Raw genomic sequence first — 23,085 nt, 5'->3', positions numbered from 1 at the left:
TCGGATGCAAGTGGTTGGCTCTATAGAGGGCATTTCCGGCATTAAAGCTTGGCTAAACTCCTTTGACTTTTTCAAGCCACCTAAGTGGAGAAAGCCAAAAACTGACTGTCACAATGGACGTAAACTGGTCAGTGATCCGATGACGGTATCAAACTATAGATCGTTACCAATTACCCCGTGATAAACGATGGGCCTTTCATAACATTGGCCGAAGTGTTAAAGGCTAGACTTCGGTTGGTGCCGAACACTAACCGGGGGCTCGTAGCTAGCTTCCCCAGTTTAAAGATCCTATGACTAAGTGAAAGTTATAAAGCTCGCATATCTGATTGCCTTGTTTCCGCTAACACAACCGCCTCTGGGCACCGAGACGTCGGCTAAGAGTTGTCTTGTTACTACAGAAACACCCTGCGTAGCATCTACAAAGGGGTAGAAACTGATGATCGACCACTTTCAAATGATAAATGGTCACAATGGAGTCAAAATAAATATATATCATCAGCGTTTGTATTCATTATAAAACATTTCCTTCCATAATTATCATTATAAAGCCATAAATATGCATCAAATTTGACTTAAGATTTTGGCCAAGCTGGGTTGCCTGGCTCCTATGTTTAACCCTATGTTCCTGATTGTTCGGCTAGGGGGTAAAGGGAGCACCTCTGTGATTGTTACTACTGGGTCATCCGATTAGTAAGTCAGACTGGGTGAAGCCGAAAGCTAGTTATATTAAGAATATAATTGGTTGGCAATGACGGAAGTGAAAATTTTGGTTAATTAAGACCACATAGTTCGGGAACTTTCCCCACACTAAATCCTCAATATTTTTCTCCCGCATTGATCGGAGGTGAGGTTTCATGATCATGGTCGGCATGACAACCCAAAGAAAGGAACCGATAGTGGGACTATTTTCTTTGGAAGATGTTTCTTATATTAAATACTAATATAGCATCCTCTCTGCATACCTTTTTTTTATAAAACCGTATGGTGGGATTGCCTTGTTTGTCGTAAATCTTTGCCCTGATAAAGGCTTTATAAAGTGGGACAAACACTCCCCGGCTACTGGCCGAGGAGGTTGAAGCTGATGGTCGATCAATAAAGTTTTGTAAAGTGTGGATCCAAGCATTAATGATGTAGAGTACTTGGATACATAGAATCATTACACATAATTTGTGATTTTACTCCGCACATCGATCCTTAATTCGACCACTTGTGCCCACATTAAGGCTCGGGGGCTACTGGGCTTCGGGCTTATCATTTACTAATATTAAAGGGGCACATCGATCCCCTGATCCGGTGTTGCCACTCGACCAGTGTCTCGGGGGCTACTGCATTGCCTATTCAATACAAAAATTCAAAGTGCTCAGTGTTCGGCTTGACCGAACTATGGGCAAACACATCTTCGGATAACAATATGAACTATCTAGGACCTTTCCGGCGTCAAGCTAATATATTACGATGACTTCTTGAGACCCTCTCTCAAGGGCCCATCCGCCAAACACTATCTCCTCCAATGTGCATCTCAGGTTTTAGGCCGACACACACACCTTGAGGGCTATTGGCTATATATCTCGTCAGTAAATAAATTGCACCAATTGGAAATAAAATCCACAAACAATCAGCCCAAGCCCGAGATGGTGCATCACCTCGGAAGCAGTCCAGCATAAAGCTCAGATGCAAGTGGCTGGCTCTATAGAGGGCATTTCTGGCATTAAAGCTCGGCTAAACTACTTTGACTTTTTCGAGCCAAGGTGATCTATGACACCTCGGATACAGTATGGCGTTGGACTTTTGATATAGTCCGGTGTTGGAGCTCAGATGCAGTCTAGCGTTGAAGCTCGGACGCAAGAGGACACCGCCGCACGAGAACAACTTCAAAACCCGAGGTGTGGTGTAAAAATAACAAGGCATTGATAAAGGCCGAAAACTTAAAGGGGCTCCTCGGATACCCGATGTGTAAACTCTTCGGATTCACTTCGGCGATCCTCAAAATCGAAGTTGGGAAGATTTGTTGAACAAGTTTTCAAGACCGACGACCGAAGATAAAAGAACAGTTCGGAAGAATCGAGGAGCGTCCTCAACTTGAAGACCGGTTCAGGGGGCTACTGACGGTGTCCTGGACTAGGGGTACTCACCACGTCGTCCCCCGACCAGCTGGATCGGGCCGAGGACCCCCATGGCAGTTCACTTATGGGCCACTTCAGGCAGCCCATACCGCATACAAGGAGGATTCCACAAGACTTGGCACCCAAGACGAGGACTCCTCTAAAACCTAGGCCTTTAGTGCATTATATAAACCGAGGCCAGGCTAGTCAATAGAACATCTAATATTCATTAGAACAATCTTGTGGTAGACACATGTACTTTGTACTATCCCCCATATGAATACAATCAAAGCAGGACGTAGGGTTTTACCTCCATCAAGAGGGCCCGAACCTGGGTAAAACCAGTGTCCATGTTACCATCGCTTCAAGATGCCTAGCTTAGGACCCCTACTATGAGATACGCCGGATATATAACCAACACCCGTTATGATTTATCTTGTCACAAAACTATCTGTTACCGATAATTTCAGTGCTTGCTGAGAATACCTTGCTGAAAACCACTTGTCATTTCGATCTGCTCCTCGTTTGGTTCAACACTCTTACTTATCGAAAGGACTACGATAGATCCCCTATACTTGTGGGTCATCAATCTACCTCAAGATCGTAATGGCTAAACCCTAGCTATCTAGCCTCTGAGAATTCTGATGATCTCTACGGACTAAACCCCCCAGTTTATATACACACCGGAGGGGTCTAAGGTTGTACAGAGTCGGTATGTGGGGGGAGGAAATAACATATCCGGACACCATGCTTGCCTTCCATGCATATAGGAGTCCTACATGGACACGGGGGAAAGTCTTCTTCATGGCCCATCAGTCTGGCCCATATCAAATAGCCTAACAGCCGAGGACCCCCTAATCCAGGACTCCCTCAGGCACGTTTTTTTATAAATTAAGTTATTCTATTCGATGGCACGTACGCAACATTATTTTCTCAATGGAACGTGAATCGTGCATGCACTGAATGACGGAGCACGGGATGGTAGCCATGGACATGGTCAGCCCTTTTTGGAGACTAATACACTACTTTTGATGTGTCCCGTCAACTCGGAAACGAGGAGAAGCTTTGCTTACTACGACTAGCACAGTGGAGAGTAACATACACATATTCCTAGACTATGTTACTACCTTCATAGTGGGTAGTAACATAAGTGTGGTGTCATGCAAAGCTGCATTTATTAGGTTATAGACTCATATTGCATTGGGAAATGCGATGTTAGGATAACTAGCTAAGTTACTCAAACTACCTCTCTCCTCATTAACTCACTGCCACATAAGCAAATTTGCTGAGTTGGACTCGATGTTACTGCTAAAGTCACTCCCACTGTGGCTAGTCTACTAGTACGACCTCTCCCTCTCTCACGTGCGCGCGGTGTGGCTCGCAGCACAAGGAGAAGCTTTTGCTTTACGACAGTGCGCTTAATACAGACGTTGGACATGTAGCAATTCATTCGGTGTCAGATTGCCAAAAGTATCTATATTGTAGTACCATCATCATTGTTCGACTTCCGGAAGAGGCGAAGAGCCAAGCGCACGGTCACCTACTCACAATATAACCGGCCGTGTTTGCACGAATTTTTCAATGTAGTACAATCTGAGTGGATTGCTCCAGTGGTCATCACACGTGAGCCAATTGATTCGCACCCTTCCGCGCTCCATTTTGTCTTGCGTTCCTTCCTCCGTCTAGCACGCTGACAAGTGAGCCCCATGCTCATGTATGCCAATGTGGTAGTCAATTATTTTGCAAGAGTCATCTATCACACCCTTTCGATGACACGTCAATGTACCCACTAAAAACAAGTTAGACTTGTTCGGTTCAACTGCCTCCCTAGGTGTTTGGAGAGGAATTGGCCGCCGCGAGGCAGTTCTATAGGTGGGAACGCGGCAAAAAACAGGGGAACATGCGCGAACCAGCTAGACGAGAGATTTGGTTGATTTAATATCACTGAATAATATAAAATATTATGAGTGCAGACGCTCCACCGTGAGGTTCCTTGCTCCTTCTCGGTCATCGGGAATCTATGTCCTTCCACTCTTTTCTTAGTGAGCTTTGTTCATCCTTTTGCCAACACGCGGGACATCTAGCATCAAGGTGCATGTGTCATGGAAGAAAATGGAGATAAGCAGTGCATAAGTGAGTTGTGCACTTCGATGGCACCTAGTAATACGCAATAATTTTTCTCCTCGATGGCACATGAATAGTGCATGTACTTAATGACGGAGCACCGGATGGTAGCCATGGACATGGTCGGCCCTTTTTCGAGAGAGTACTAAATAACTTTGATGTGTCCCATCAACTCGCGGAACGACGAGAAGCTTGCTTACTACTCCTTCTCCCTCGCCAATGCGTGCGTGGTGGCTCACAGCACGAGGAGAAACTTTTGCTTACAAGCGATGGACATGCAACAGTTCATTTGGTGTCAGATTGCTAGAAGTAGTACTAGTGTAGTACCATCATTATTGTTCGACTTCCGGAAGAGGTGAAGAGCCAAGCGCAAGGTCACCTACTAACCTAGTACAGTATACTATAGCCAAAGCTGGTCCACCTTTTTAGAGCATGGTTAATTAATATAGGCGGCTCTTGTAGCGGCACATCATTTAGAGCAAGTACTCTCTTCATAGGAACTTAAAACACAGAAATAGGAAAATTATGAGGGGGTGTCTCCAACAGTGTTCCTCGGCTCGCACCTAGCATCACGGTGGTCGAACTTGGAGTCATTCATCTGGTACACGTGGCATCTCAGATCTGGACACAAGATGGCGTACACTGTCAAGGTCCACGGTCAAGGGGGTTAGGACGGACGCGACCTCTCACTGTGTCTGCCATTTGAAGCGGCACGCCGGCCCAGGGCGCCGCCTGATGCACTCCCAACTATACCCGCCTCCTCGCCGCATTCAAAAACCTACATTTAAACCCGCATGGAATGCAAGAAACCCACTCTGGCCACACACGTCCGTTCAGGAGCAGGACGCCGGCCAAGCTCCTCCTTCCACCATTTTCTCCACTCTTTCGGTGGCATCCGACGGGCAGGAAGAACAGTTCTCTGGCATAAAAGCCGTCTGGGTGGCCCGCCAAGCCCGGCAGTTATGAGAGCGAGGCAGCTCACTGCTCCACCTACCTCGCCTAGCCAGTCGGGGTGCTACCTCTTGAGCACTGCGTTGGATTTCCTTGAAGAGGAAAGGATGATGCAGCAAAGTAGTGTAAGTATTTCCCTCAATTTTTGAGAACCAAGGTATCAATCTAGTAGGAGGCTGCGCGCGAAGTCCCTAGTACTTGCACAAGACAAATAACTCCTCGCAACCAACGCGATAAGGGGTTGTCAATCCCTTCACGGTCACTTACGAGAGTGAGATCTGATAGAAATGATAAGATAATATTTTTGGTATTTTTGTTATAAAGATGCAAAGTAAAAAAAGCAAAGGAAATAACTAAGTATTGGAAGATTAATATGATGAAGATAGACCCGGGGGCCATAGGTTTCACTAGTGGCTTCTCTCAAGAGCATAAGTATTTTACGGTGGGTGAACGAATTATTGTTGAGCAATTGACAGAATTGAGCATAGTTATGAGAATATCTAGGTACGATCATGTATATAGGCATCACCTCCAAGACAAGTAGACCGACTCCTGCCTGCATCTACTACTATTACTCCACTCATCGACCGCTATCCAACATGCAACTAGAGTATTAAGTTCATGAAAACAGAGTAGCGCCTTAAGCAAGATGACATGATGTAGAGGGATAAATTGATGCAATATGATAAAAAAAACATCTTGTTATCCTCGATGGCAACAATACAATACGTGCCTTGCTGCCCCTACTATCACTAGGAAAGGACACCGCAAGATTGAACCCAGAGCTAAGCACTTCTCCCATTGCAAGAAAGATCAATCTAGTAGGCCAAACCAAACTGATAATTCGAAGAGACTTGCAAAGATAACCAATCATACATAAAAGAATTCAGAGAAGATTCAAATATTATTCATAGATAGTCTTGATCATAAACCCACAATTCATCGGTCTCAACAAACACACCGCAAAAAGAAGATTACATCGAATAGATCTCCACAAGAGAGGGGGAGAACATTGTATTGAGATCCAAAAAGAGAGAAGAAGCCATCTAGCTAATAACTATGGACCCGAAGGTCTGAGGTAAACTACTCACACTTCATCGGAGAGGCTATGGTGTTGATGTAAAAGCCCTCCGTGATGGATACCCCTCCGGTGGAGCTCCGGAACAGGCCCCAAGATGGGATCTCGTGGATACAGGAAGTTATGGCGGTGGAATTAGGGTTTTGGCTCCGTTTGATATTCCTTTTCTTTGAAACCCTAAAATAGCAAAAAAAACAGCAATTCTGGGTTGGGCCTCCGGTTAATAGGTTAGTCCCAAAAATAATATAAAAATGGATAATAAAGCCCAATAATGTCCAAAACAGTAGATAATATAGCATGGAGCAATCAAAAATTATAGATACGTTGGAGACGTATCACGGAGGCAGTTGCTGCACTAAGCCAGTGTGTGGTTCCATAGCTGGCCGCTCCAATACAACTCAAGGAAGAGTGCCGACTTGCTCCACGCCGACTTGTCGGGGAGCATGGTGGCATGGGCTTCATCGCTGCCCTTGACACCGCCGCGTCGTACAGCGCCTCCAATGTCTGCGACTACGCCATCCACCGTCGACGCGCGCGTAGCCGCGCCATGCAGGTAGAGAAAGAAACCGCCGTGAATGTCAATGAGGTGATGCGGCTATGCGGATGTCGACGAGGTGATGACCAGCATGTTCCCGCCCGCCGCCATCATCGAGGCGAATTAGAACACGGGAGGCCGCTACCGATTGTATCCCATGAAGGCCACCGCCGAGGCGACGCCGACGAATACATCTTGTGTCTTGCATGATTCTTCTTCAGCCGGATGCTGGAGGAGGACAAAGAGATCGGGCGGTGACCATTTAGATTAGGTATATTAATTCTACCAGGCTGGTTGTAATGGGAGTATCATAAGTAGAATCATGCATGCCAACTAGGAAAATTTGATGAGATGGCGTAGAATTAAATGAAGAAACAAAGGGTTGAGTATCATATTATGACACCGTATGGAATTAAATTACTCCCACTGTGGTTAGTCTTAGGCCTTGTTCGGTTCAACCTCCTCCCAAGGGGTTTGGAGAGGAATGGATGGGATATTGGCTTGTACATGATTTAATCCCCCACAATCCATGTTAATCTATGTATATTGTGGGCATGTTATTTGACCCCTCATTTTGCCGCGCTATGACCAGTGTGAGTGTTTGCATGCACTACACCATCCTCTAATTTGGTGGATGCCAAGCTGGCCCGAAAAGGAGCTATAACTGTTTTCAAGTTCAAAAATGTTACCGATGAGGAGCCATAATTAAGCTGGAGGCGTTTGTTATTTTCTTTCGAATGGGCAATAAGCTGGGGAGCTGGAGAGTGTCTCTAATGGGTTACCTCTAGTGTTAAGGCCCTCTAGAATGAAACACGGCCAACCGACTGGGCTGATACAAAAGCCTGTCCATCTTAAAGCCCATTTGTTTTTGTTTTTTGCGAGGAGAAGCCCATATTTCTTGAAGAGGGGGCGATCCCAGAAAAACTCTCCTTCCTCCTCGCTTCCACTTATACTGCAGCTCACTGGACTCTCCCACTTCCGCCCCCCCAATTCCCCCCTCTCCCCATCTTCCTCACTCGTACAGGAAACTCCTGCTCACCTTCTTCCTTAGTCGTACAGAAACGCTTGCTCCTCTTCTTCCACTCCTACACAAAACCCCCAGCCCTCCTTCTTCCCCACTCACACTGCCACTAGGCTCGTCTCTGGCTACTCTACTCAAACCCGAGAGGTCAGCGCGATGCCCGCAAGGAAAATGGAGTCAGCTGGCCCCAGCGCCAAGAAGATGAGGCTCCCGCCAGCGGTGACGCTGGTTGTAGATCCCGCACCCGACAGCGCGGGGAGAAGCGGCGAGCCCCCCCCCCCCACCCCACCCGGATCTGAGGAACTCGTAGAATCTTTGGTGGACCGCATCAGCGATCTCCTGGATGACATCCTTCGGGAGACCATCTTGCTTCTCCCCACCAAGGATTGCTGTTGCACACAAGTCCTCTCAACTCGGTGGCGCCCTCTATGGCGCACCGCGTCCCTCAATCTCAACTGTCGTCAGATATCTGTCCTTCCTGAATTTTATCTCCTCAGAGCCATCATCTCCTCTCACCAGCAGGGCCCCATTCAACGCATCTACATCCCAACACGCTACTTGATGTACATACCCTGCATGGTGGACGCTTGGCTGACATCCCCTGAATTCAAAAAACTCCAGCAGTTTGAGTTCTACCATTATCACGAAAGTTCCAGACCACGAATTGAACACCAAGAATTTGTGCCCACACCACCGTTGTCCATCTCGTGGTTTTCCTCCTCTCTCCACACCGCCACCTTCGCCCGGTGCCATCTACCAAATGACCTGGTACAAATGCTAACTTTGACTCCCACTACTAAAGAAACTTTCGCTTCTGGTGGTTTATCTGTCGAAGGACTCACTGCATAGCATCATCCACTCCAGTTGCCCTGCCCTGGAGCACTTGCTGATTGTTTGGGAATAGAAATCCCTATCACTTGTCTCCAAATAAAGTCGCCTCACCATAAAAGCATTGGAATTTGTTGTGAAGGACATCACCTCATCATCAAAGATGCCCCTTCACTTCAAAGGTTGCTCCTTCATTATTGTTATAAACCTTCGCAAATAATTGTCGTCTCTGCGCCCAAACTGGAGACCTTGGGTGTAATTAGTGATCTGTTTAATGATCACAACAAGTTGGTGTTTGGCTCCTCACTTTTTTCAGGTACTGTATAGTATCATCTACACATTTGTAATCATAAGCTGCATTTTTCATTTATGCGCATAAGTTTTATATCATCTTGGAGTACACTTTGGGTACTAGTATTATGTTATATGCTCAATGAAGAGTTCGTCCATGGATAGCCTATCAATGATGTTGGATTCTGTCAAGATCTTATATATCGGAATGTTTAGTTATGATCTGAAAATAATTATTGGCTTGCTGTGATGCTTTCGATGTATGGAGAATTTATATATAAAGGTGATGATTTCATGCACATTGAAAGCCCATATAAATTGTACTAGAATTAACCGTGCAGCTCGCTCTTTTGACACTCTTTTTCAGACCTTAACTGTTTTCAATCTTCATGTCTACTTAGGCACTAACACATGGAGAAAAACATATAACCAATCGGTGGCATAATAAGCACCAGGATTTTCTCAGTTCTCATGACATTCGTTTGAGGACAATAATGATGGAAGGATATGCATCCAACTAGGCAAACAGAAGCTTTGTCACATTCTTCATGTTGAATGCGAGGTTACTATTGTCCATGAGGCCTAAGTTTTCCAACAAGAGATTTCTCATGGAGGGACATGTTGAACAACAAAAAAAGAAGTTTCAGGTGGACAATGGGCTTCTGAACGTGCTTGGCTTCTATTTACAACAACTTGTAGTCATCCTCCAATAATTTTTTTTGCACAGGATGTTGATTTTATGGACCAGACCGATCTATTTGTTTGTGACTGCGAAAAAGAGTGGTTGGGTTAGATGTTATTGCCATGTTCAATCTGGGTTTTGTCTAAATTTGATGAACAGTTAATCCTTGGCCTTTTTGTACCATTTGTAAGCTTGAGTTACATGTTGTTGCCCTCGTACTCCCCTCCGCCTGCCACCACACTGATGCATCTTCCACGGCTCGTGTCCGTTCCCGTCCGAGGCCTCGCCATCGTTCTCCGCCTTGGTTCGCTCATTGTGCCCGCTGCCGTCTGGCGTTGTCAACATGGTCAACAACCGAGAGGAATCAGGAGATGACTGTACGTGGAGAGGCTGACAGTAGGGACCCACCAGGGTCATTGCATTACGCAAGTAGGTGCCTCGTTATTACAAGCCAAAAAATACTTCCTCCTAATTGTTTGACAACTAGGTCCCATGCCATTGTCAATGTATTCAATAAACAAGAAAATTACACAACAAGCGGATAACACTAGGGACCCAGCAGCTCACCCAGTTGTTTTTTAGTTTTAGAGACGGAGCTCAACTGCGCGTTGTGCGGGGGATGTGGCCCGTCTAGCCCAGGCTTATGCTTTTATTTAAGCACATGACGAGCCCAGTTGATATCTTTTTTCTTTCTGAAAATGGCTAGCCCAGTTCTTTTTTTTGGAGAATACCCAACTAAGGCCTACTTGCTTTTCTCAGCCCTGCTAGGCTGCAAATCTTTCAAGACGAGGAGGGATGTAAGTAGTAAGAAATGAGCTTCCCCAGAAAATGGGCTATAAGTTGCAAGAAATGGGCTATAAATTTTTAAACCAAAGCCAACCGCAATTACATTCAAATATCATTTTTTTCTGAATTTCTCTACTCTTATAAAAAGCAGAGTTGGTGATGATGGTGTGCCTGCCATCCTGCAATATAGGCCGTCCGATCTATATCTAATGGATAGGAAGGAAACTATGACAATTTACCCGCACTCTTTTCCACATTTGCAGATACGGCCTTCCCTCGTTCATCCTTTTCTCCCATAAGATACTACTCATACAAATGCATCTTGATGTTTCGTGCAACGCACGGGCATCTTGCTAGTCAAGATTTTACATTTCATTCATTTTTTGTGGAGAATTTTTTTGATATAATTTTTTAAAAATTATTTTTAACGTGACTCGAAATTTCGTTATTAAAAGAGTTCGGACCCCACTGAAATATGAAAAATTTCGTTGAAATTTTTAGCAGTGCCCAGAATATGGTCTGTAATGCTAATAAAAAGAACATGGGCTTCAAAATATCCTTAAGAATTAGCAAATGGGCTATAAATTACTGAAAATAATGGCTAATGGGTTGTATGCTGTTTTCCATAGATTTGGAGGCTGACTTCTGGGCCTGCTAGGTTGACGATGAAGCTGTCTAAAAAAATTGACGTGTGCGTAAGGCTTTCTGAACTTAGTCAACACGGAGCAGTGACTGTTGGATGTCCATCCAACGGCCGTCATGCTTCCTCAATCTCTGATCTTCCTGCTCCAGCCGCCCAAACCAACATCAATGGGACTGCCTGCTCCCTCCTCCTGTGGTCGGTTGTGCTGCCGCCAGGCCATCGCTCTACCCACCCACGCATCATGTTACTTCCCGGCGACGTCAGCCTCACCCCGCAGCCGAGCATCCGCTGTTGTGGCTTCGCCGGCTCCAGGTCGTTCCCTTCCTGGGCCTCGCCCGCGTCCACCATGTTTGTGCTCTCGGCGCGGCGTGGTCAACATGGTCAACAAACAACATCCATCAGAAGAGCGATGTAAGTGGATAGGCTGACAGTAGGGACCCACACAAGCAAGTGCCTCCTTATTACGCGCAAAATAATGATTCCTCCACCTGACAGCTGGGACCCATCAGAAGGGCCTCTGTATTTCACGAAACAAACATTCCTCCCGCTGACAGCTTGAACCCACCAACTATATCTTTGCACGCAAGGAAGTGCCTCCTTATTACGCACAAAAAAATGAATACCCCCTGCTAGCTGGGACCCACCATAGTCGGAGGCTGACTTGTGGGCCTACTAAGTTGACGTGGACGGAGGGCTTTGTTAACTTAGTCAATATGAACGATTCTAGCTCCGGTGACCATATGATGTGCATCCAACGGCCGTAGTGCTTCTTCAATCTCTGGTCTTCTTGCTCCAACTGCCCAAACTAGCGTCGGTCGTGCCGCCTGCTCCTACCTCCCGTGGTCGGCTCTACTGTCGCGAAGGCCTCACCGCCCCACTCTACTCCAACCTCTGTCCAGGCCATCCCTCTGCTCACCCATAACCCCTGTTATTCCGTGGCGACGGCAGCCTCACACCGCAGTCGAACCAGTCAACCCTCGTACCCCTCTCCGCGTGGGCATCCACTGTCGCGTCTTCCCCGGCTCTGCGATCATCCCCTTTCTAGGCCTCCCGTCGTCCACCGCCTTGGTGCTCTCGGTGCGGCGTGGTCAATGTGGTCAAGGAACGACTTCCATCGGAGAGTAATGTACATGGAGAGGCTGACAGCTAGGTCCACGGTTGCAGCAAGGAAGTGCCTCCTTATTACGTGCAAAATAATGATTCCTCCACCTGACAGCAGGGACCCACCAGACAGGCCACCGTATTTCACAAAAAATGCCCCCCTGACTGCTAGGACCCACCAGCTACATCTTCGCACGCAAGGAAGTGTGTCCATATTACGGGCAAAAAATATGATTCTCCCCCCTGACAGCTGGGACCCACCAGCTATATCTTCGCACGCAAGGAAGTGCCTCCTTACCTCCCTGACAGCTGGGACCCACCCGGTCAAACCATACATAGGGTTATCTATCTGGTCGCGAACGTGTACGTACATAATAGTCGATCGGTCTGTCTACAGGCTGCAGCGATGAACTGTGGCCGAGTAAGGAAGGGCACGTGTCATAGTAGAGGCGCAGACATAGCATGTCACGTAGTCTCATCAATATCGTGTACACGTACGTACAGCTATGGTGCAAGAAAGTAAATACGAGCACATACGTACATACGGGCGGGGTCTCGAACGCCTACTCACGCATACGTACGGCCAAGGCTCATGTACATGGAGAGGCAGCGGAGAGCAGCGACGGCGTCCTGTTCATCGGCAGCCAAACGGCTAGGTCGGAACGGAGAAACTGCGTCGTGTTCATCGGGAGGCAACGGAATGCGTCCTGTTCATCGGGAGCCAAACAGATTGGATGGAACAGCCAAAATGAGGCCTGGTGTACCGCAGAACGAAGGAAACGGCCTTCTCTTCGACCGCCTATGGTCTGAACGGGATCCTGTTCATCGGGAGGGGTCTAGCGTACCGCAAAACGAAGGAAACGGACTTCCCTTCGACCTCCTATGGTCGAAACAGGGTCCTGTACATTGGGAGGGGTCTGGCGTACCGCAAAACGGGACTCCACGGGCTACTCTTCATCCACCGTCAACCTCCTCCAGCCTCCACCTGCTACTGTTCATCGATGGCGTCTCCCTCCTTCCTCCATGGGGTCCTGTTCATCCAGCCTCCACCGGCTACTGTTTTACCAGCCCTCCACGGGGTCCTGTTCATCCAGCCTCTACCGGCTATTGTTCAACCAGTCCTCCACATGGGGTCCTGTTCAGCCAGCCCTCCACGGGGTCTTGTTCATCCACCCCCAACAGGCTCGGGTGTGTGGCGGCCTCCTCTCGAGCGGGTCCTATTCATCCAGCAGCAATGGCCTCTACTACCACAGGGTCCTGTTCATCCACCCCCACCGAGAACTGTTCATCCAACCCCCAACAATGCTCACTATTCATCAACAGGCAGCAGGTTCGATCGGCTTCAGTTAGCAGCAGTAGCGAAGGAATCGCTCGATCGGGTTCAGTTAACAGCCAGGGATCGGCCGATCGCTCGGGTTCAGTAACGCGTAGCCAGTGCAATCGCTCGGGTTCGGTAAGCGAACGCCTAGCTTGGGTTCAGTTAGAGCCCAACGCCTCGCACAGGCGCGCGTAGTGTACGAGAGAAGCGCGCAAACCTCCATGCATCGCTTGGACCCAAACACCCACCACAACCGGGAACTCCCCGAAATTTTCCTTGCCCTCGCTTCTACCACGGTTTTTTCCGTCATGGACGGCCCAAAGAATGTCATGCAACTGCGTCTCTGGCCCGCCCAGGATGAAAAGCCCATTTTATGTCATGATTTTTTGTCATAGAAGTAGGATCCCACCACATCTATGATGATACCGGGTTTTGTCACAATTATCGTCATACAAATGTCATAAGCATGACAGAAAAAAATGTTTGGCCCAAAATGTCATGGATGTGTCTTTTTTTGTAGTGACTAAAGGCCCAACTAAACTTTGGGCCAAATATAGGCCCGTGTTTGTGGGCCTGGCACAAAGTGTGAAGGCCCTAATGGCCTTTCAGGCCCAAGAAAGTTGCAGGACGACCCAATTGTGGCCCACTAAAATGCAGGCCCATTAGAGGCGAATGTTTCGGCCCAATCGACTATATCAGATTTTCGCCGTTTTTTCCAGATAGCGAATGATGGCATATACGGTAACTAGTAGAAATTAAGAACAAACATAATCTATAGCATAAAGAAATTACGGCATAGTAACTTAGAATAAACCTACACTATACAATACAGGATTTATGGTATATTATATCCATTGGGCATCGAACTTCGCCACCAGTGATCATAAAGCGCAACGAAGAAGCAGATTACAAAAACTGGGCGCCATTGCAGCGTAACAAAATTATAGTGAACCAAGACCACTTCCAAGACAGTTCAAGAAAGGTTAGCCTTGCGCGAGAACTACTTCGCAAGCTGCTGAGCAAGGTTGTGAGACCGGCCTAGCATGTCGGTCATAGCTTCCAGGTATAACTATTTAGCAATGAGGTTCTCATTGGTGTTCTCTGCCATCTTTCTTAGATATAGGACTTCAAGTCGAAGTTGAGTTGCAGAATGCCTTTCTGCTAGAAATTGGGACTAAAGAAGTCAAATTGATTGAGACAGCGAATTCTGTGAGCTTGTATGACTGCTAGTCTCAAGTAACTTGAACATTGCATCAAGACAAGACTTTGGGGTTGTCTCGCTATCTTCAAGATGTTTTGCCTTCTTTGTTGCAATATATGTTGGGTTTGTCTCACAGCCTTCAGCAGACTTGTGCATGCCATCTGGCATATCACCCCGAAACAAACAGAGAGATGACAGGTTTTGCACATGTATAAACAAAGATGGTAACTGTGCTGTCAATTCCATCCAATTTCAAATTAGAAAATAAAGAGTAACTTCAAAATATCAATAGCATACTTTGGCATTGTTCATCATGCGGGGAGCTTCACCACACTACCGGATTACCATGTCAACAAAACAAGCATAGATGAAGGGCAAAGACAATCATTGTATCTATTTTGGTTAATGTGCATGGCACGTTGTTCAATCATCAGCCACATGGTGCAAACATGGGCTGCTTCACCACACACTGGATTATAGATCCACAAAAACAAGCATACATATACGGAGTATTGAGTAATGTGCATGGTATGAATAAGGAATTTGGTTTTACAAGTAAAACTTGGAACTTACAGTTGTTGCGAACATGCATTTTGATAGAAACAACAAACTAAACAGAAGTTGACGATAAGGAGTATGAGGAAATTAAACAGCAGTTGAGGATAAAGGCTTTAGAAGGACTGACTTACATTAAGAGTTAACAACGGCTTTATAATGCCCTTCTCCATGTCAAGGGAAGGATAACTCAAGAATTTCAGCACATAATCTTCTTCGTAAGCATTGCCTGTACTCTACATTTTGTAGAGAGTAATTATAGATATGATAATACTGGAAGGGATAGAGGATAATGAAGATAAGATGCAGATTGATGCTAAATAATCAACTACTAATCCCTGGAAGTACAAGCACTATAGGACAAAATGTACTAACAAGAGCAATGGGCTACACTTCTGCACTGGCATTGTCTATGTATTCAACTTTTTGGTAAGATTAAATATAGATATGATATTTTTTAGTAAGCGGTGGGCGAGGGAGATAAGATGCAGAATGATACACAATGAACTAATCCCTCTTCCCATAATATAAGAGTGTTTTGAACACTGGTGTATTGTACAAAACGCTCTTATATTATGGGACAGAGGGAGTAGTTGTTAATGTAAGTACAATAATAGACGACGTTCAATCCTTACAAGAGGACTGCAGAGCTAAACCTCTTCAAAAGCATTGGGTTGATTCCAAATTTATGTAAAGAGTTGATACAGATTTTATAATGTCCACCAAATGGAGGATAACGAGGCTAACATGTGCAGTGATGCTACATAATCAACCAGCTACGAAAGTAAGTATGGTCATACAGGGCAAGAGGTACTCACAAGAGCAATGTAGTGTGCAGTATAGTTGCAGATTTTGTGGTCCCTTGAGAATGAATGTTCTTTTGCAAACAGTTTTCGTACAAGTGAGATGTTAAGGCACATGCAGAAATGTAGTTCAAATTGTGATGTGATATCATAGACAGTACCTTACGCTGCAGATGAGACCGATGTGTAACAAGATTATTCCAGTCACTGTCTGATAAATGTAGCCCCGGAGACTTTACAGAAAATTCATTTAGAGGCTTGCCATCGAAGTGCGCTTGCCTCAGGTAGGAACGATACTTCATCAACGAGTTCTTGAAAAGCGAAACCAACCCTTGCTCGTCTTGACTATCTAGTTTGGTCCTCACCTATTTAAAAGAATGAAATCTTGTGTCTTCTGTCAGCAGAAAAATATGCAGTAATTACCATGAATAACATTAGTACATTACTTACGCGTAAGTTGCGGAGGAAGATTGAAAATTGTTCTTTGTCTGTGGTATAATGTTTCCATTAAGGAAAGATGCGCACAAAGTTCCTCACAACAATATAAGCTTCATATTCTAAACTGGGAAGAAGTGGAATAGGAGTCCTATTTGCTGCAATTGGGGCTCTCTCTCGTTTGAAAAGGGATTTGGCAACTGGATTTGGTGTACTCTTTGCTGGAATGGGGGGTTTTGCGTCGTAGAGTTGGTGCTATCTCAATTGGCATCATCATACTATTTGCTACAGTTGGGGTCTGCTGAGTTGGGGCATCAGAGATGGCCAATGTAGTAGGGCTAGAGTCTGCTAGAGTTGTGGTCATGTTTTTTTGGGTCTGGTGATATTGCAACTACACCTAATGGGCTATTTGATTTATCCGGCGTCACTACCTTTTCCAAATACTTTGTGCGTGCTCCTTCACGATCAGCAATCGCCCTCTTCCTTTTGAATGCCTGATACACAAGAACAACATTTGAATGGATAAATATGGTATGATGACAGATCGAATATGTACTGAAAATGGATAGGCAAGGCATATTCACATACACGATGTGTAAACTAAGCTAATGGCAGTGCAACAAAGTAGAAGCAATGCAAAGCATTAGTTGCAAGATATGTGCGACCAATATAACCTTGGAAAGTTAGAGCAATCACCTTGATTGGTGAATAAGATAGGGCATCTGCCTCTGACTCCTCCACTAGGGAGCTACATTGACTCAGGTCTCCCTCTAGCTCAGAATCATTGTTAGGATCATATTCTGAGCATGAATCTGTAGGTGGAGAGCGTTTGCATTGCATTGCATCCAGACTTGATTGCAGTCCCTTAATTCCAAGTTTGAAAGCCATGGCATTGTTCTGCTTTATTCTTTTCATGCGCACAAGCTCATAATCATTATGATGTTGTTCAGTATCTAAGATTCATGAAAACATAAAAAGTAGTCAGATTATCTATGGAATGCATTGCGGATTCAACTCAAAGAGTGTCTACCTACAAACCCACCCTTGCCCTATCGTGGGGAGTTGTCTTTACATACGGATGGAAGGGACGACCCCTGACCCCGCGCTAGCCGGCCTGGGCCAACCTACTTGAGCGAGATGCTGGTCCCAGGTCACCCAGCTTGAGCTGGAAGTTGGACGGATACATGAGTCGAACAGAGGGGCGCCAACCGCCTCAATGTTCGAAAAATGATCTGGGTTCCAGAGCCTACCCGGGGGTCATCCCTCGACAAATCTTAAATATGAAGGCAACCTCGTGAGATGGATAGGGCCTTCGGTTGGATAACTGATTCTTTATATAGGACGCGTGCCGGTCAAGATGTAATTTGGACACCCCCACTTCAGTTCATAATAAGCACATCTAGATTGGTGACTTCCAGCGCACAAATTAAGATCATATTTTGTCCCAACACAAATACATGTTTGTAAGCATTAATAGCTCATAATCATACCTATTTTTATTATAAGTGTTCAACTCAAGGTTGTTGGATTTTGATCTAGTCAAAAGTTGGAATTTGTTTCTTTAACAAAAGCTTGCTAGAGACCCTAGATTAAAGGGGCCTTCCTCGCGTGGGTTCGATAACTCAAGGTCACATCCGAGGAAATGGGTGAGAATACTTTCTGCTCCATTTCTGGATCACTAAAGGAAGTAATCACTCCTGCAAACTGGAGACAAAATCCTCTTCCCTCATTCATGCCCGAATCTAACCAACCCGACCCACCCAAAATCCTCTTCCCTCATTCACGTGTGTTCCCACCCGGCGCCACATGCCCGCGTTCATGTCATTGTGGATCGGATGCTCCACATTGAAGCCGGCCCAAAGCAGATGCGACCTCTCACTAGCTCCACCATTGGAGCGGCAGACCGGTCGAGGGCACCGCCCGCTGCACGCCCAGCTGAACACGCCTCCTCGCTACATTCAAACGTCTCCATTAAACCCGTCCCTGTGCCTAGAAACCTACTCCGCCCACATGTCCATTCATGAGTGAGGCGGCATTAAACATAACACTGGGCAAGCTCCTTGATAACCCACAAGTATAGGGGATCATTTGTAGCCTTCTTCGATCAATAAGAGCGTCGAACCCAACAAGGAGCTAAAGGTAGAACAAATATTCCCTCAAGTTCTATCGACCACTGATACAACTCTACGCACACTTGACGTTTGCTTTACCTAGAACAAGTATAAAACTATTTGGTAGGTGATACGTCTCCGTCGTATCTACTTTTCCAAACATTTTTGCCCTTGTTTTGGACTCTAACTTGCATGATTTGAATGGAACTAACCTGGACTGATGTTGTTTTCAGCAGAATTGCCATGGTGTTATTTTTGTGCGGAAATAAAAGTTCTCAGAATGACCTAAAAATCAAAGGAGATTATTTTTGGAATATATAAAAAATACTAGTAGAAGAATCCACGTCAGGGGGCCCACACCTTGTCCACGAGGGTGGGGGCGCGCCTACCCCCCTGGGCGCGCCCCCCTGCCTTGTGCGCCCCCTGACGCTCCACCGACCTCAACTCCAACTCCATATATTCACTTTCGGAAGAAAAAACATAGACAGAAGGATTCATCACATTTTATGATACGGAGCCGCCGCCAAACCCTAAACTCTCTCGGGAGGGCTTGTCTGGAGTCTGTTCGGGGCTCCGGAGAGGGGAATCCGTCGCCATCATCATCATCAACCTTCCTCCATCACCAATTTCATGATGCTCACCGCCGTGCGTGAGTAATTCCATCGTAGGCTTGCCAGACGGTGATGGGTTGGATGAGATTTATCATGTAATCGAGTTAGTTTTGTTAGGGTTTGATCCCTAGTATCCACTGTGTTCTGAGATTGATGTTGCTATGACTTTGCTATGCTTAATGCTTGTCACTAGGGCCCGAGTGCCATGATTTCAGATCTGGACCTATTATGTTTTCATGAATATATGTGAGTTCTTGATCCTATCTTGCAAGTCTATAGTCACCTATTATGTGTTATGATCCGTTAACCTCGAAGTGACAATAATCGGGATACTTACCGGTGATGACCGTAGTTTGGATAGTTCATGTATTCACTATGTGATAATGCTTTGGTCCGGTACTCTATTAAAAGGAGGCCTTAATATCCCTTAGTTTCCAATAGGACCCCGCTGCCATGGGAGGGGAGGACAAAAGATGTCATGCAAGTTCTTTTCCATAAGCACGTATGACTATATTCGGAATACATGCCTACATTACATTGATGAACTGGAGCTAGTTCTGTGTCACGCTATGTTATAACTGTTGCATGATCGATCGCATCCGAAATAATTCTCCATCACTGATCGATTGCCTGCAAGCTTTTCATATATTGTTCTTCGCTTATTTACTTTCCCGTTGCTACTGTTACAATCACTATAAAACCAAAAATATTACTTTTGCTACCGTTACCACTACTATCATATTACTTTTCTACTAAATACCTTGCTGCAGATATTAAGTTTCTAGGTGTGGTTGAATTGACAACTCAGCTGCTAATACTTGAGAATATTCTTTGGCTCCCCATGTGTCGAATCAATAAATTTGGGTTGAATACTCTACCCTCGAAAACTGTTGCGATCCCCTATACTTGTGGGTTATCAAGACTATTTTCTGGCGCCGTTGCCGGGGAGCATAGCTCTATTCTTTGAGTCACTTGGGATTTATAGCTGCTTATCATTACGAAGAACTTGAAAGATCAAAGAACCAAGATTTTTCCCTCAACTACGAGGGGAGGTAAGGAACTCCCATCTAGCTCTGCACTTGATTCACCTTTTGTTTTGAGTAAACTTGCGGCACCTACACCTGCTCTTCATTCTGATATGTCGCATGTTATTGATGATGCCACTTCTGCTTTGCATGATACTTATGATGAAACTACTTCTATGCTTGATAATACTGTGCCACTAGGTGAATTTCTTGATGAACAACTTGCTAGGGCTAGAGAGAATGAAATTATTGAAACTGATAATATTGATGAAAGTGATGATGAAGATTCTCCCCCTAGATATGAATTGCCTGTTGTGCCTGAGGGTTATGTTATGGATGAAGAAACTTCTAGAGACTTCTTAGCTTGCAATCATATATCTGATCTTAAGAAATTATTAGCTAAGCTTATAGAAAGGTCTTTAAATGCTAGAATGAAATATGACCCTGCTTTTGCTACTTCACCTATCTTTATTACCGATAAGGATTATGATTTCTCTGTCGATCCTGAGTTAATTACTTTGGTTGAATCTGATCCTTTTTATGGCTATGAATCTGAAACATTTGTGGCACATCTTACTAAATTAAACGATATAGCCACCCTATTTACTCATGGTGAGAAAACTCGTTGTCACTTTATCCTTAAGTTATTTCCGTTCTCATTAAAGGGTGATGCTAAGACATGGTTTAATTCTCTTGATCCTGTTTGTGTGCGTAGTCCCCAGGATATGATTTATTACTTCTCTGCTAAATATTTCCCCGCTCATAAGAACCAAGCTGCCTTAAGGTAAATATATAATTTTGTGCAAATTGAAGAAGAGAGTCTCCCACAAGCTTGGGGGAGGCTTCTCCGATTACTTAATACTTTGCCTGATCATCCTCTCAAGAAAAATGAAATACTTGATATCTTTTATAATGGACTAACTGATGCTCACAGAAACCACCTGGATAGTTGTGCTGGTTGTGTTTTCAGGGAAAGAACTGTTGATCAAGATGAATTGCTATTGAATAATATGCTGACTAATGAAAATAATTGGACACTTCCTGAACCAACTCCTAAGCCAACTCCGAAGAAAAGGGGTATTCTATTTCTCAGTCCTGAAGATATGCAAGAGGCAAAGAAATCTATGAAAGAAAAGGGTATTAAAGCTGAAGATGTTAAGAATTTACCGCCTATTGAAGAAATACATGGTCTTGATAACCCGACACATGTAGTAAAGGTAAATTCTCTCTATAGATTTGATAAATGTGAAATCCCATTTACTAAGTTTGCTAGTCAATGCTTGGATGAGTTTGATGACTTTATGTTTAAACAAGAAAAGTTCAATGCTTATGTTGGTATGACACTTGAGTGAATGAATTAAATAATAAGAAGAATGATAATGTTGTTAGAGTTATGACTAGAGGTGGTAAAATGACTCAGGAACCTTTGTATCCTGAGGGCCACCCTAAGAGAATTGAGCAAGATTCTCAGAGAACTAATGTTGATGCACCTAGTCCTTCTAAAAGGAAGAAAAAGAAATATGATAGGACTTTGCATGCTTCTAGTGAACCTGTTGTTGACGCACCAGAGAATCCCAATGATATTTCTATTTCTGATGCTGAAACACAATCTGGTAATGAACATGAACCTAGTGATAATGTTAGTGATGATGTTCATATTGATGCTCAACCTAGCAATGATAATGATGTAGAGATTGAACCTGTTGTTGATCTTGATAACCCACAAATCAAAGAATTGACGTTATGATAAGAGAGACTTTGTTGCTAGAAAGCACGGTAAAGAAAGAGAACCATGGGTTCAGAAACCCATGTCTTTTCCTCCTAAACCATCCAAGAAAAAGGATGACGAGGATTTTGAGCGCTTTGCTAAAATGATTAGAGCTATCTTTTTGCATATGCGTTTGACTGACATGCTTAAAATGAATCCTTATGCCAAGTATATGAAGGATATTGTTACTAATAAAAGAAAGATACAGGAAGCTAAAATTTCCACTGTGCTTGCTAATTATACTTTTAAGGGTGGAATACCAAAGAAACTTGGAGATCCAGGAGTACCAACTATACCATGTTCCATTAAAAGAAACTATGTTAAAACTGCTTTATGTGATCTTGGAGTCACTGTTAGTGTTATGCCTCTCTCTTGATATCATAGACTTGATTTGAATAAATTGACACCTACTGAAATTTCTTTGCAAATGGCCAATAAATCAACTGCTATACCTGTCGGTATTTGTGAGGATGTGCCTGTTGTGGTTGCAAACGTTACTATTTTAACGGACTTTGTTATTCTTGATATTCCCGAGGACGATAGTATGTCCATTATTCTTGGAATACCCTTTTTGAATACTGCAGGGGCTGTTATAGATTGCAACAAAGGCAATGTCACTTTTCATGTAAATGGTAATGAGCATATGGTACACTTTCCGAGGAAACAACCTCAAGTCCACATTATCAATTCTATTGGAAAATTTTCAACAATTACTATTGGAGGTTTTGAATTTCCTCTTCCTACTGTCAAGAAGAAATATGATATTCTTATTGTTGGGGATGTGCATATCCCCATTGAGGTAACTTAGTGTTATTCGAAATTTCTCCGATTTCATGTTATTCGAAATGAGTTTGTTAACAAGACCTGATCAACCTTGTTAGTGGATTCCTTTTGATGAGCATGAGATGGATGAAGTTAGAAAACACAACTCTATGTACCCTCTTTTTACTTTCTGTTATTTATATTAAATAAAGCAAAAATAGTGTTTTCTGTCTGTTTTTTGAATTATCTATGCAATAAAAAATACCCCGAAAATAAAAGTTCTCCAAATGCCCTGAAAATTAAATATGATTTTTTCTAGAATATTTGAGAATATCTGGCACTGAGAACACAGCA

This window comes from Triticum urartu, chromosome 6A (genome assembly GCF_056163025.1).
Source record: "Triticum urartu cultivar PI428250 chromosome 6A, HENAU_Tu73, whole genome shotgun sequence".
Lineage (NCBI taxonomy): Eukaryota > Viridiplantae > Streptophyta > Magnoliopsida > Poales > Poaceae > Triticum > Triticum urartu.
This window is presented reverse-complemented; position numbering follows the sequence as displayed.